At 39.9% G+C, this 16264-nt stretch overlaps 1 long non-coding RNA gene across 1 annotated transcript in view; it reads right to left on the reverse strand.

Moving 5' to 3' along the window:
• Nucleotides 1-404: 404 nt before the first annotated feature.
• The window catches only part of LOC134475631 (uncharacterized), a 34806-nt gene continuing 18946 nt past the window's right edge, over nucleotides 405-16264 (reverse strand). The window contains exons 2-3 of the long non-coding RNA XR_010046806.1: nucleotides 1557-1631; nucleotides 405-866 (exon numbers count right to left, since the gene is read on the reverse strand). This is a non-coding gene — a long non-coding RNA (uncharacterized LOC134475631). The remainder of the gene's footprint in view (nucleotides 867-1556; nucleotides 1632-16264) is intronic.

Genomic DNA, 16264 nt, shown 5'->3' on the forward strand with positions numbered 1-16264 from the left:
TTGTAACTTGAACAACTATTTCTAAGACGACAGTATGTAATCTATTAAGTAGTGATTTCCTGTTTATTTTTTTTTTTTGAAATTCTGTATAACTTGTACCCTTTTTCTGATTTTTTTCTTTTTCTCCTTAAATAAAATTTAAAAAATATTCCTGGACATTATTAGCTTCACAAAATCATCTTCTATTCAATAACAGATTTGTTCTCTCTGTGTTCTCTAGCTAAGCGATGCAAACAGTGTATAGCTCTGTCATTTTGAATCTCGGACTCCAGGAACAGAAGATATGGGAATGTTACCCGTAATGAGAGAAACAGAATAGTATTTAATCAAGTGAAATCCTAGCATTTGGTAAATGTGAAAAATGAGGCTGCATAACATTATATTTTAGTCAAAATTTAATAGGGAATTTTTTTTGTCTGAAATCAATGAAAAGCCAGTGGGGGCTTGAAACAAGGAGTGGGAAGCAGTCAGATGACTAAATTTTCATTTTTCCCAATTACTGAGAACAATAAGAGGAAAATTTGAGGAAAACAAACTGTAGGTGGAGAGATCTGTTATAAACCTATCAATGTGATCCAGATGGGACATATTGGTGTTCAAAACCCCAACATCTACGGTGGATAACAGAGAAGGACCACAGAGGACATCAGTACAGAATCACAAGGTCTGGGTCGTGCCCGTCAAACATAGAATGTGGAAAGTGTGGATGGAGGTGGAATCCCAGAAGGGCAGGCACTTCCATGAGCTGAGACCAGCTGAAAAGGTGACTGCTAGAGCCACTGATCACAGATATCAGGGGCAACTTGAGAACTCAGGACAACGACAAGCTGAATCGTGATGTGGATGGATGGTGACAACGGAAACACCTAGAAGAGACAATAAATACATTCATTCAATAAGTAGCTTTGCTGCTTAGTAGAAATGACTGGGCTAGAAAATTCTGAAGCCATCAGGATACAGGGGTGAATGAAGCAAAAAAAGTATGAGCCAAGGGGTCAAGTTCTTGAATAATAACACTGAGACTAGAATCTCCTGATCTTATAGTTCTGGTGAGACAGGTGGTGTTACCTTTATAGGAACATTAAAAACATGTAAATCTGTTCACTGAGCTGCATTTCATCTTCAAATTCCTGATACATTTTAAATTGTCAGATACCTTTACAGTTTTAAATGATAAATAATTTTTTTTTTCTTTTTCGTTTTTATCGGTACCAGGGATCGAACTCACGACTGCCTGCTTGCAAGGCAGGCGCTTATGCCGCTGAGCTAAATCCCCAGCCCGATAAATAAAATTATTTTGCATTCAATAAATATTACATTTTATCTTTTCCTGTGTCATAAATGTTTCTCTACTATAGTATCTTATTATTTAAACTTATAATTCTTTTACTATAATATCTAGTTATTTAAACTTATAGTCAATCCAATTCATTTTAGTATAATGCTACTTAAAATGTTAAAGTAGCTCGATAGACTCGATTTTCTCAGGTTGTTTGTTCAAGAACACTCCTGAGAGCATCTGAAATGTGGTGGGTGGGGAGTGGGAGGGAACAAACCTGGCAAGGTGGGCCACCGCTGGGCTGTAATCCACTTGGAAGGAAGAACATCAGCCAGTGTAAAAGTTACTGCATCTGCATGAATGGAAATCAATCGAATTGATTTTTGAGGTACCTGTTCCTTTACTGCCATTTTAAAACTCAGTACCATGTAAGGCTCCAGAATAAGGTGATCACAAAGACCAACAGAAAAAAGTTTTGCTTGCTACATGAACATTACACATTTGCAAAAGCATTTAACTATACATGTTTTCAGTCAAATTATAAGTTTTAATCATAAATCTATAATATGCAAATGATCTTGTGCTTTTCAGTACTGACAAATCTATTCTTCCACTGATGTGTGAAAGATTTAAATGACCAGCCACTCCACACACTAAGAGCTCTGCTCTTTTTCCCCCATGCAGCTGCAGCGTATATTGTTATTGCCCAAAGGATTGTCTTTAAACGTATTTAAGAGCCAAAGTCTAAAATTATAGTAAATCATAATGCCAACATACGAACTTGTCTGCGGTAAACACACATCAAATTATCACAATAAAGCTTTCTTTACTACTTTAACAAGAAGCAATAACTACAATTTATACAAAGACCTTTATTTTAACAAAAACTTTAAAACTTAATTGCTTGTAAGTGGTGGTAATTTTAAAATATCAACTAAAATGTTGAACATACTACTGTTTTATGGTTTTTAAATCAAAGTAGTAAAGATATAACACAAACATCTATCTGTGTGTGTGTATGTGTATGTGTGTGCATATTTGGTTTATGAAAAATACAAAAATAAAGAAGGAAAGACATTTTTGACCATTTTCATGTTCATGTTCCATTTCCATGGGAAGCAGTAGTATCAATTGAACATTGGGATACATTTAAGCAACCCACAGATAGATTCCCACAGCACATGTGCATCATAAGACCTACGTAGGAAGGTATTCTCTTCAGATCTCTTTGGGATGACATCTGCTGGTTGTGGTACAGATTAAAAGTGCTCCCTCAGAAGTCTCAGGGGTTCAGGGCCTTTCATGAGGTGACAAACTCATGGGGTACAACACTCACACACTGACTAGTTCATTGATAAGTTCATGGATGAACGTGCTGTTAGGAGGTCAGCCGTGCTTGGAGGAAGCAGGTTACTGGAGCCATGCTTTTAACAGATAGCATCTTTCTTCTCACTTTCTGACCTGCTTGCTACTTTTTGACTGCTTTGTGAGCAGATTTCCTCCATGACATCCTTCTGTCATAATGCACAGGGCTTCGGAGCCAGTTAACCATGGACTGAGGCCTCTGAAACCCTGAGCCCAATTAAGCTTCTCCTCCTCTACACCATGAGTGTGCAGGATTTTGTACCAGCAACATAAAAGTGAATAATACACCTGGAAAACAGAGAGTTCACATCCCCAAAACACCTGCTGCCAGGATCGGGCCATGTGGAGGTGGCCAGGTGTTCAAGTGGAGAGCATAACTGCTGCATGCTTTACTCTTCCTCAGCCTGACATAGTGAGTACTTGGTCTTTTGTCTTACCCAGAAGAATTGCTTAAGAAGATCATCTTCTTGCATGGGGTATGATTTTCCTCTTAATGGAGCAAAACATGAGGTTTGTCATACAGAACTGTATCAAACTCTCCAGCACTGCTGGGCCTGATGACATTTTTAATTCTGAGTTCAATCTGCAAATCCAACACCTGCTACCTTCTACCAAAGGATGGTGATAAGGAGGAAGAGCAGAAATGCAGGGGAAACACTAGAAATCCTCGATGGGAAGCTAGTTCTGTGTGAGTCATGTGACACACCTCAAATCTATGATCACACTTAATCTTCATAAAAACTAGTGAGATAAGTATCATCTTCATTTTATGCATGATGAAAGCTAAAGCTATAAAAGTTAAGTAGCATAACATGTTTATGTATTAACACAGAGTTTGGCAGAAATTCACACCCTAGATGATCTGGCACCAAAGTCCACATTCTGTAAATTGTATTCTTTTACCAACAAATGATTACCATGATCTAATATTTTAATTGAATTTTTAAAATTTGACATACGCACACAAATAGACATATAGGTTTAACCAGGGTAACTGACCAGATCAGCAGTTTGTGTATTGATAGTTAAGGAACTCCATTTTCTTTGGGTCTTGCAATATTAAAATTTTAAGAAAAATAGCCCTTTACATTTGTCCAAAGTTTGTTGAATGAATACAACTGAAACTTGAATGTCCATGTTTAATTCCCTGCTTTGCCTAAGTGGGAAGCCATAAGCACTGCTGGTAAGTGATAAACCCAGCAGATGGATCCTTCCGTCTGCAGTGTCCTGCTACTTAAGCCTCCCACCTCCATCTGAGGCTGTCCGCATCTGGATGTGATTGGCTGCACCTCTCATCCAGGACTTCTGTCAACCTTGATTCATGTGCATTGATGTTGCCTCTTGGGTCAGTTCAGAGAACTTGGCACTGGCTTTTGTCTTGATTCGCTCAGCAATGACAAAAACGCTGTTGTGAGGCCCACTCTTGCAGCTCACCTGGGAATGTTTTTCTCTTATTATCTCTAAAACATATTCCGCAGACTTTTCCAACTCAGGCCACTGGCGAGAGATCTGTGATATCCACCAGATTGCAGCACTTCTGTTCCAGTTGTCCTTTGAAAATGACACAGTGCGATGTATTTATTTATGCCTACTACCTTTTACTAAGGTGAGATGCTTCCATTTGGTTTTCTCTTTTCCAACACACTTAGATTTATGACCGCTCAAGCTTTAAGTATAATTTTAAGGTTATCTAATCCTTATTTTCTAGGCTTTATTAACCAATATATGTCTTAAATTATGTTATAGCTGACTTATTCTACTTAGGGAAAAACAATTAATTTTTTTTAAAAAAACCAGTTACCTCATTTATAATTCATATTCATTAATAATATATTCCAAAAAGTAAGAACTTGTAATTAACACCACTAATACTGGTAAATAAAACTAGATATGCAAAATTCAATGAAGAGGTTATAATACTAGCAATGAATCTATTCAGGGATCTCAACTATACACTAAAATATTTTCCTAAGACGTGGATATGAAGATCTCACTATATGAAAAAAAAAATTAATGAAGGTGATTTGTCAAAATGTTGGAGGTCAGAGGGCTAAGCCGGTGTCAGGAGGTCAGGGTCCCTAGCCTCTGAAAAGTTCTAAGAGCATTTGTAGGAATGCATATGGCTGCCTCTACTTGAGAGTCAAAGTGAGACAAGACGTGGGTGGATTTCAGGGCAGAGGACACATTTGTCAGCATGAACAAGGAGAAAGAAAACTAAGTAAAGCGATTCAGTTAGCCTCGAAAAACAAGAAGATGCAAAGCACCTGACATACATGTATTTTCACTAATACATGGATTTGTGAGTTTATGTTGACTTATTTGTGTGTATGTCTTGTGTATGGTGGCAGATCAGTTAAAATTCACTTTTTTAAAGTTTCAATAATGAAAAGACATTGAGAAGTATGAAATCTGCAGCATTTGCTTTTAGACTGGTAAATCCTCTGTCTCTGTTGGTATGGTGATTAATCACATGTATACACTGATCAAGTTCATCAAGTTATGTGTTTGGTAAAATCTACTTACTTCACTAATATAAATGTTACTGTAGGAAAATGTATTGGTAAAGTATTTACAAAAATGTGTATATGTCTAAAAGAACGTTTCCTGGTTGAAAAGGGGGAATCGAGGAAGCGCTATTTGGTCATTTTATTTTTTCCTTATAGCTGATGCTGTACACAATGGCCTATGGGTGACATCATGACGACCCTCTTAATAACTACACTCTAATCCCAGAACCAAAGAATTATGATACCTTACATAGCATAAAAGACTGAAAATACAGATAAATGAAGGATCTCAAAACGGGAAAGATTATCCTGGGTCAGTCAGATGGGTACACTGTAAGCACAAGGTCCTTAGAAGGGAAGGGAAGGGAAAGAGGAGATGCAGCCAATCACAGAACTGGGGGTCAGACTGGGGTGTTTGCTAGTTAGAACATGAAGGAAAGAACCCGGAACTAAGCAATGTAGGTAGACTCTAGAACCAGGACTTTTCAGGGTTCTACCCTGGGTAATTCTCCCTTCCTTCCTGAAGGAACACAACTCTAGCTGTTAGTACGACCCCTTACAGACTTCTGCTTTCTGGAACTATAGAATTAATTTCTGTTAGTTAAGTGACTAAGTGTGGCAGTGTGTTACACCACTTAGGAAATGAATATACTGTCTTAAAATTTAAAAACCCATTCTGCCCATAACAACACTGACCACAAACTCCTCTTGATACTGCTTTGAACTCTTCCTGTCCTGGGAGTCTTTGTTTTCGCTTTGTTTTTTCTTGCTTTTTCACGCCAGGAATTGAACTCCTCCAGACTTGGTGCTTGCCAGGCAGGTGCTGTGCAGCTGAGCCACATGCCCTTGCTTCTTGGTAAAATTTTCCCTAAGAGAGGGATTTTTGAGTCTCTACAAACAGAGTTTTGAATTCTTTGCCATCACCCCAAGAGAATATTCAAATTGTAAAGTGTGGTGTTACTTTCTGTGACCTCTCTCTATGAGTGGTGTCACCATGTCTGTCATCCTGGCCAGGACAGGAGCAGAGCTTGTGCGTTCTCTCCTGACCCTGACAGGGGCTTCCCCTGGAAGTCACTGCATGTGACCCCTGGGAAAGAGGGCAAACATACCGGGCAGAAAATGGGTGTTTGTCAGCATGAGATAAGAGAAGCTGCACCGTAGCTCTGGGCATTACTGTGTCCCTGGGGCACACCTTGCCGTCTCCCTGGAAAGCAGTGTCAGAGGCAGCCTGGCCTCAATATGAAAATAACACCAATGTCTAGAAATCGCCTCATGATTTGCTTTACTCCCATCCTGGGCATTATTTTCCAAAATGTTTCTATGATTGTGCCCTAATTTTATTGCCCAGATTATGTGAGCAAAATAAATTTGTATCACCCCCCCCCCCAGGATTTCAGAGATAGATACTGCAAACTCCAGAGTTTTTCTTTCTTTTCTTCAGTAACCTCTTAAAATAAGTCATTCAAGTGTGTTCTGCTGCATAATGTGGTTTTTATTTAGCGTTTCACGTGTTCCCCACAAGCCATGCTTGGGTAGACACTTTTAGAAGATGTTAGCAGTTGAAAATTATACAGAGCAAAACTGGGAAGAACCATTTGCATCCTCGGTTAATATGCCAAGTTACTGCCGGGGTACCTGAGGAGTATGTTACAGAAAGTAAGAGCCTGCAAAGCCATTTATTACACAGCCAATTCCCTTGTTTTTCAATGATTTTTTTTTCACTCAAGGTCACATGCAAAGTCTTAACCTAATAATTGCTAATTTTTAGTCCTAAATAAACACAGCCAAAATTGTGACTCGTAAAGAGTCATGACTAATACCCCTGACAGTGAACTGGCCAAACACACCGTGTATTCTACTGTAGAAGAGCAGCTCAGGAGTAACAGAAGGTCAGGGAGGCTCGTGCTCCAGTTTAATGCTTTGAGTATGCTATTCTTGGAAACTTTCTCTAATTCTTAGGCAATTAATAACTAATAAAATAATTTTTAATAATTTTATGCTTTTAAGAAAACAAAACCAGCCTGGGTATTAAAAAAATGCCATGATTTGCCTAAATTATCCTATCAAGATTACTTTCAATATAATTGGTTATTTGTTGTTATCTTCTGAAATTAGTATCAAAACATTCTAGCAAATGCTAAACGGTTTCAAATGAAAATTATAAGAAGAGCAGTAAGGAATGCCAGAATGTATCTTTTACAATTTATAATAAATAGCATAATCAGATCAGGTCCTGAGTATAATTTTCAGGGCATTAGAGGGTTTTAGAATTTTAATGTTGCTGAAATAGTGCATTACCATGTAAAACATCAAGTATTCCAAGAAATTGATTTAGTAATAACATGAAATATTTATTGGAGGAGAACTTTAGAAATGTCAGGACTTTAGGAAACCTCTGATCTCAGCTCCTTGCACAGAGACACAAGCTGAGAGCCAGAGTTTGTGAGGTGCCCCCGGGTGACCCTTTCCTGAGGCGACTGGTCCAGGGGAGGAGAGAAGGCAGCCTGACATCGCTCTCCTGGGATCACCTGGCACAGGTGCCCCAGAGAAAATGACTGTGTCTCTGTTCTGAAGTCTCCACCTGCTTCCTTTGTTCCTTTCCATTTACTTATATTTTGTCATTAACAGTGGCTTCATGTGTTTTATTTATTTGCAGCGTTTTGGTTCCTGCTTGTGGTAACAACATTAACATTCTCAATTCCTTTCTTCTTCCCTTTCCCTCACCTCTTCCCATCCTCCCTCCTCCTCTTGGTCCCTTCCCACGTAAGAAATAACTCCCTCCCTGCTTCCCTCATCTGTCTTCTGTCTCAAAGTTTATTTATGATGACGAAATTGAAAATCTGCTGCTACGGGTTGAACAATGCTGTCACTTCAAAAGTCATCTGCTGATGGCCTAACCTCTGATGGGACTGTTTCTGAGCCTGGCCCCTTGGAAGGTAATTAAGGTTAGATTAGGGTCCATCTGATGGAATGCTTGTCCCTGTAAGGACAGGAAGGGGACCAGTGCTTGCTGTCTGCTTCTTTCTCCATCACGTAAGGACACAGCCAGCAGGCACTGTCTGCAAGGCAGGAAGAGAGCCTTCACAGGAACTCTGGCCATGCTGACTCCCTGATCAGGGACTTCAATTCTCTATGCTTCAGAATTGTCAGAAAAATAAATATGTGTCATTTAAGTCACCCAGGCTATGGTATTTTGCGGTGGCAGCCAGAGTTGACTAATATATCTGTCAGATAAGGTTCTCAGAGCTGCAAAGAGAATAAACCCTGAGCTGACTTCCCAAGGCAGATGATCCCTGGAGAGCATGCTGATCTGCTCCTTGGGGATTAGAAGTCAGGCTCAGTGAGGCCGTGTGACGTTGGCATTAGCTGCCCATCATTATTGAAACCACTGCACACCACAGCAAAACAGTAACACAGATAACGGAGACTCACGTTTACCGATTATTTACTATTTCCAGGCTTCGTACTTACTACTTTACAAAAGTCTTATTTGAACTAACCTCTTTCTAATAGTTTCTCTTTTCCTCATCCTGAAAAATGATACTCTAATTTCACCTTTTTTTTTATTAATTTCTAATATTTGGTCAAGGAGGGGAATATGTTCTCCAGGAAGGAAACCCAGATTATTCAAGGCAACAGATAAGTATCTTTATGATGCTTTCTAAGGATAGCCTGTATAGGTGGTGTTCTTTTTCAGTATTTTTTTTTAAATGAAACTCCATTCTTTAGCAGTTTCTGTTACTGTGAATTCTAAGCTAGGAGAAATTGGACAAGTTATAATTATGACAGTGTTATCACTCTTTCATTGCACAACCTTCAGTAAATAATTTCTTGATCTACCCCATTCTATCATTTATCCCTGACTGCTTTTGTGAAAGACCACATAAATGAGTAAAATAATGCAGACAAATGTTCAGCAGTGCCTGTAACCCAGCTTTGAGGAACATCCTCCGGGGATAAACCAGTGAGGAAGAATTTCTACAGGACAGAGCAGGCAGCCCCACCATGGCCACGCCTCCTTGTCCCCCTCTGCTTTCCTTGGTGCTTCTCAGAGGCGCCTCAGGGGACCCTGGACTGCCCAGAACACAGAAGTAACCAGCCTGGCAAAGCAGCTTTTCAACTTGTTCCTAATGAGAGCCTGCAGAGATGCAAGACCAAGATGGAAATGAAGAGGCAGAGCCCTAACCAGGGTCCCTGAGCTCAGAACATGGGAGAAATGAGAGATTCGTCAGCGCAGTCAGCAAACATGCAGTGGTGATGTATCAGGAGCTGAGTGGGAGGCTGAGGGCTGAGCTGTGAGAAAGGTCTGATCAGAGCTGAGATTGGTGGCAGCAGCGCTCATGAAACTCTGACAAAGGCTGCTTTCTCCATGGATGCCTTATATAATGTACTGGATGGAATTCTGTGAAATGATCCCTGTGATCCCACAGAACCAAACAATGAGATAAAGAACACTGACAGAGGCTAAAGGACATCTTATAACAGCACAGCTTCAGACTCATAAAGGGATCACTTGTATCACACATGAACTCTTGAGGAAGTTAAATCATATCTTGAATCCTCCATTTTCTTGCCCATGTAATGAGATTATCTCTTTCCAGCCTTATGTTTTGGATGAGAAGATTAAGTAAAATGATGGATAAAGTTCTTGCTAATGTAAAGATCCATGATCAATTCTTGAAAACTTTGCTGCTATTAATATTACAATAACCAGCTGACACAGTTCTCTAAAAGAAACAAGATAGAAGAATACTGCTGCATCGGTTTAAGTCTCTCCAGAAGCAGCTCTTAAGACCTGGATTGGAATGCAAGGAGTTTATTTGAAATTGATGACAAAAAGCATCAGAAGAGATCATAGCAGCAAGATACAGAAGAGAAAGAAGCAATGAGGATGGCAGTAGTGAGCATGCCCTGCCATGGACATCAGATTAGCTCTGCTGGGAAATTCTGGGCACCAATGAGGACCACACATCTTGGGTTTAACCCACTAAAGAATATGGGTACAAATTCCCCTACTCTGATTCTCCATCTGTCACAGTTACTTTTCTTGTTGCTAAGACAAAACACCCAACACACAAAGTTAAAGAGATAAAAAGGTTTATTTAGCTCACAGTTTGTAGAGGTTTCAGTCCATAATCAGCTGGGTCCAATGCTGGATGTGGCACATGGCAGAGGGGCAACAGTTCACAGTGGTGGAACACAGCAAAAGCAACAAGAGAAGGAGACAAAACTCTTTCTGTCCCTTAGTATGTATGCAGGCTACCTGCCCTAGGGTGGGTGTAGCACTCACACCCTTAATCCTAGCCAGAACTATGCCAGACTAACCAGTGGACTGAGTTACTAATCACACATCCCTAATCTCAGCATTATACACTCTAGATTGAGCTGCCTCTGATAAGCATCCTCCATGATTGCATGAGGTTTGAGGGAACATCAAGACACAGCCACAACACTAGCAATTTTCAGCCCCTTGGCGCTATTGGCCCCTAGGTTTTTAGGGTGGACTCTAGGTTTTTAGGAGTAAACTCTAGAGGCAAGAAAAAGTCTTTAGGGAAAGAGACCTGCCATTGGTAGCTGGAGGCTGAGTATTAATCATGACCTATCAACTGGACTGAATTAAGAAATATCCAGGAGACCATTAAAGCATATTTTTGGGCATGCTGGGTATGGAATGGACATGTCATATGGGGTGCTACATATATCTGGCGCTGGCTCATTTGCTGTCTGATTCTGCTGTTTCCCAGCAGCTGTGACTAAGCATCTTTTCTCTGCCAAAGTGTTCCCACTTTAGAACCATTTAACCATGGACTTACCTCCCTGAAACCACAAGCCACATAAACATCTCCTTTCAGTTATGAGTGTGAGTGCTCTGTGCTGGTTGTTAGAAAGATAGTTTACCTGCTGGCCTATATTGGCTTTGTGTGGCAAAACATTATAAACTTAATGGATTTAAACAACTGTAGATTAGCTCACAGTTCTTTAAGTCAGAATCCCAGGGTTAGTAGAGCTCCTATGGGTACTCAGGGTGTTTTTCAGGGCCCTACTCCATCCTTCAAGGCCCAGGGATACAACCAAGCGAGCAGGATACTGGTCACATCCAGGTCCTGCACTGCAGGGCAGAAGTCCCCTTACTCCTCCTCACGCTCTCTGTGGAGCTTCCCACCAGCAATGGCATGTGAAGGTCCTAGCTTGCTTTGCTTCAGTCTTTCTCTTCTGTCCCAACTCTTGAACATCATCAAGACAGAATTCTGTGTCTTTAATGCCTCCTGAGATTAAATGGAGCCCAACTAAGTCATCCAGGGAAATCCCCCCATTTCAACGTCTATAGCTTTAATTATGTGATATCTCCATGTAACATATTATACACACAACCACCAGGGGACAGCATGGGGGCCACCTTCAGGTCACTGCATGTGTAGAAATGGCAGGGCTTGGGCATGTGTAAATCACGCAGACAAACTCGCGACTGTTACTTTGATATAGGCAATGGGAGGCACCATAAGGTGGTGCTTCAAGCCTTTCCTCCTAGTACTAATTTAATTTGCAGAAAGAGGAAAACCTATAGCAACTGGCTCTTTAAACAGGAATCCCAGGAAGACCTATGTGATACTGGGAGACAGCTGTATTGTGTGGTTTGTGCCCATAATTCCTGGCTTATAACTTCAAGAGTCCTTGTTACTCTCAAGCAATCAGAATAATGCTGGGGTAGTTTAGGACTCAGGCAGCCAAGCTTTTTTCTCTGACCTTCTCCTGCTCTCCACTTACTGGCTTATTATCTCCCCAAACAGACCATAGAAACTGAAATTTCTCTTTCTTAATCTGGGTCGCCAGAGCTAAAATTATTCTCTAATCTTTCTCTGCCTTCTGTCTCAGAGCTGGCCTCAAAAAGTCTACCTGCCTGGTAGGAGAAGACCGTAGAGCCCCATTTAAAAGAGGTCTTGTTTCATGCCCAGGAGGAAGGAAAGCAGCAGAGAGAGGCCAAGAATTGGGACACACAGGTCTTTCTGGGTTCCCTGCATGGGTCTTTTAGACCACATCCTTTTCTCTATCCGCATCTGTATCATGCTGTCTATGCTTCAAACATGCCTGTGCAATGAAATTTCCATAAAATCTCCCAAAATGGGATTTCAGGAGCTTCTGAATAACTAAACCTGTAGGAGCTGGGAGGAAGTGAACAAATCTGAAGTACATGTTGCAGTGGAGGGAAGCTCAGCTCCACAGAGAAAGACCTTCTGTGTCTGGACACATCGAGACCTGGTCCTCATATTTCTTCATTTCAGTGCTTATTTGTGTCTTTTAAAATGCTTTACACTAAGCTGACATAAGTACAGTATTTCCCCAGGTTGTGTGAGTGATTGTAACACACTAATCTAACCTAAGGAAGGGTTATGGAAGACTAATTTGTAGCCAGTTGGTTAGACGTTCCAGAGACTGCACATGAGTTGGTGTCTGATGTGAGGGGACCACACAATGACGACTGAGTCTCCACTATAGCATCACAGATTGTCTCCTGATAGACAGCATCAGAACTGAATTGAGTCAAATCACATCTAATCGAATTAGCAACAAGTTTTGGCTACTGCAGGACAGATTACTGGCTTGCTGCTGAGGAATAATCCTCACAAATTTTGGGATCATAGAAATGATCTATACTGTATGTGCCAGGTCCTAAGTTCAATTCCCAGTACAAAAAATTTACATTGCATGCGAAAGAGGAGAAACTGAATTTAAGTCTTTTTTTTTTTCTATATCCCCAGAAAAGGAACAAAATTCATATTGGTGTCTATTTTATTTATGGATTTTGACTGTGAAATAACCACTAAAATGTCAAAACTTTTATGAAAGTGAAGAGAATTGATCTCAACATGCTTTCATGATGTAATGTGGGATAGGACACACTAGAAACCACCTTGTGACTTTTTTCTGACAGGTATTTCTGGGATACATTGGTATCAAACATTCTTTGAAGCAGAAAATAAAAGCTGACACATTCGTTTCCACTCCAATGTAAGTTATCTCCACATATGTTTGTCGTCTGTCTGTGATCACTTAAGATCACTTATCCAAAGGCATCAGTAACTGGGACAACGTACATCAACTCCACCCTCTTCCTGTGGGAGAAAACTCAGAAATTCTTTTTGATCTATGAACTTTTTTTGATCTTGCACACTCAAAAGTAGAGTGAGTTAAAGCTTTTCTTATATTTTCCCTGATATAACAATGCTTCACTCAAAACACCACTGAGAGTCCATTAAAAATATCCCTGAGACTCACATTTTCAGCAAACAGACACAGTGTAATAAACAGCATGTCACTACAGATTAACTACCCAAATGGGTGAGAGGCAGGAGAAAGTTTGAACAGTGAGAGAGCAATGCATACTGCTTGTTCCTGATGCCAGAGACTTTCTTTGTTCCACCATTTCATCTAACTGCAACAAAATATGGCTCCTGTAAAGCTTTCATAATGCTGTCAAAAACAGGCTTTCTTCCCCAAAATGCTGGCTAACTTTTTCTCATGTGTACACTGCTGCAGAGAACAAACAACACCGCACACTTCGCTGTGTATCTGAAGAGCTTTGCACCTGTCATCCACTCTGCTGACCTTTTGTTTGCTTCCAGGAACACACCGAGAATCCCTCTATAGTTTCTCCCTGAGCCTCCCACAGCTCCAAACTTGGCTAAGAACTTTTTCTTGTAATAAAGAGTTCACTCCACTGCTCTCTTAGCCTTACTTAAGTCTCGGATGTACACTTATTTACCAGCTGGTTTGGTTTGCTTGTTTCTTACTTGCTCTCATGGGAAAAGTCTGGAATAGAAGTCCCACCACAGCAGAAAAGAAAAAGAATAAAACAAGGGTAAAACTTCAAGCCACAAAAACATGGCCAAGTTTCTAGCTAATTTTTCCCAGGAGGGAAAACAAAAACTATCCTTAAAGTAAAATTTATTACAGTGTTAGAATACTGAACTAAAGTTTGCTGAGAGATTCGCTTATTTGCCCATAAGCTTTGCTTTTCTATACGTGGAAGGAAGTTAGTAAGGGGAGCCAGCTACCAAAAAGAAATCAGGTATAGCTTGGATTTCTTTGTTACATTCAACTTTGTCTCCAAGTAATGCATATTACACAGTCCTCAGCTAGTTTTTTTTTTTTTCTTCTCTTTTTTTTTTCTGCAGTTGTATAATTAGATATGCCTGAGACCTAGGAGATTGTGTTGTTTACAACAATATTTTATTTATAACTCATAACTTTTTAGAAGTTAAAGATGATGCTCAAAGTAAATACTTTCTCTTTAGAAAGTGAATCTGTTTGAAAGAACATGCAAACTGCTTAGCAGGTGGCAAACCTACCGGGCAAACCTACCTGGATTGAAACTAAAACATTATCAATACATTCATTCGGGATTTGTATTTTTCATATGCAACTCTCTCTGTAAATCAGGAGAGAACTTATAAGAAGTTAGCCTTAAATAATCATATTTACACATAAATAGAAACACAATTTGCGACCCATTCAAAGAAACATCTCAGCATGTGAAGTTAATGAAAGCAGAATAAAGAACTTGCATTTCATGTCACTAACTGCAATGTAATGATTAGCTAACAGCTCAGCTTTCTGTGTTTTATAATTGATATTTTTGTATTACCAAGCTTTTAATAATTCACGATCCCTTAAGAGGAAATACAAAAGAAAAACAGACATTCTAGGTGAATTCCTTACTGAGAAGTGAAATCACAATCACAAAACCGTCTGCCTACATTGTTCTTTTATAATTTGTTTCTAGTTACTCAGAATTACACTCCCTTGTTCATGAACTTTTTCTTCATTCAGCTCCGTACATTTGCACATTTGTACATTTGTGGGAGGAGAATAGGAAGGTTGTAGGGGAAGCTTTAGTCTAAGACGATGATCTCTCAGTCAACCCCATGTTTAAGAATTCCGATTTTCCTCACTTCTAGCCCTGCTCCATCACTGCCCTGCAGACACCTTCTCTGATGAACTGTTCAATCAGACATGGTTACTGTTGGGTTTCCATTACTGATTATTTTAAAACGTAACACCATAAAATAGCTCTTTTGAAAACCAGGTATTTTTTCTTAAGTATAATTAATAATGAGTTTCAATTCCAATCTAAATCATTACACAAATTAGGAATTTCCATATTTCTTCCCCTCTATCCCTACAGTATTTTGACCTATTTCTATTTTTGTGCTGTTACTGCATTAAAAGGAATGTGCATTGTGTCTGTGTTCTTACAGGAAGGGAAAACCTAAACATCAAGAACCATATGCTATAAATCAGCTTAAGACTCACTTGAGGTTCTGTGAAATATATGATACCACTCATGACTCTCCTCTAGTCAAGGTTCCTGGAGCAAGTAACTGAAAGCCAAACACAAGAACCGTGTGAGGGGAATCCACTTTGGAGTAACAGCAATCTTGCCCAGCAGTGTTCCTTCAGAAATTACATTTTCCAGAAGGATAACTATTTTATTTGGGCTTAATCTTGAGCCAAGTTAACACTAAGTAAGCTTTCCATTTTGTCTTGGAGTAGGCTGACAGAAAAACTTGGAATGAGTGCTGCTAGGTCCTATGAGGAAGGTGACCAGTCAAAAAAAGGAAAGAGACCCAAATCTTCCACGGTAGAATCTGCGGTGCTCTTCGGTTTTGCGGTGGCTGTTATTTTAATCTCTCCACATTCAAGCTCAAAGTGATACCACATCTGTTTTGCATTCCCTTCTTTCTCTTTGCATATATTCAGTCAGTTGCCATGTAATATTCAAAGCTGTATCTTAAATCTTTTCTTTAATCCAAATCCCACAAAGCCAGCACAGATCGTCATCACTGGAGAGTTGGAGAAATGTGTTGTCTCTCATTGGCACAGACCTTCAGAGATTTTCCCCGGCTTTAGAAACACTGACAATTGGTTCATTTATCCAACATTATGTGTGTCGAGCAGCAAGTACCAAAATGTGCACTATATACTGGGGATGAAAGAAAAGATGATAGAACTCCGCCTTCAGGGAACGTTGGCAAGTTGACAATTTAGGATATACCTATGGGAAGAAGCACGGGTGTTCAGTGTATTAGGACAGGTTTACAGTGCAGGAGGCGTG

The sequence above is a fragment of the Cavia porcellus genome, unplaced genomic scaffold (genome assembly GCF_034190915.1).
Source record: "Cavia porcellus strain 051 isolate PalLab524CR breed Dunkin Hartley unplaced genomic scaffold, mCavPor4.1 scaffold_4, whole genome shotgun sequence".
Taxonomy (NCBI): domain Eukaryota; kingdom Metazoa; phylum Chordata; class Mammalia; order Rodentia; family Caviidae; genus Cavia; species Cavia porcellus.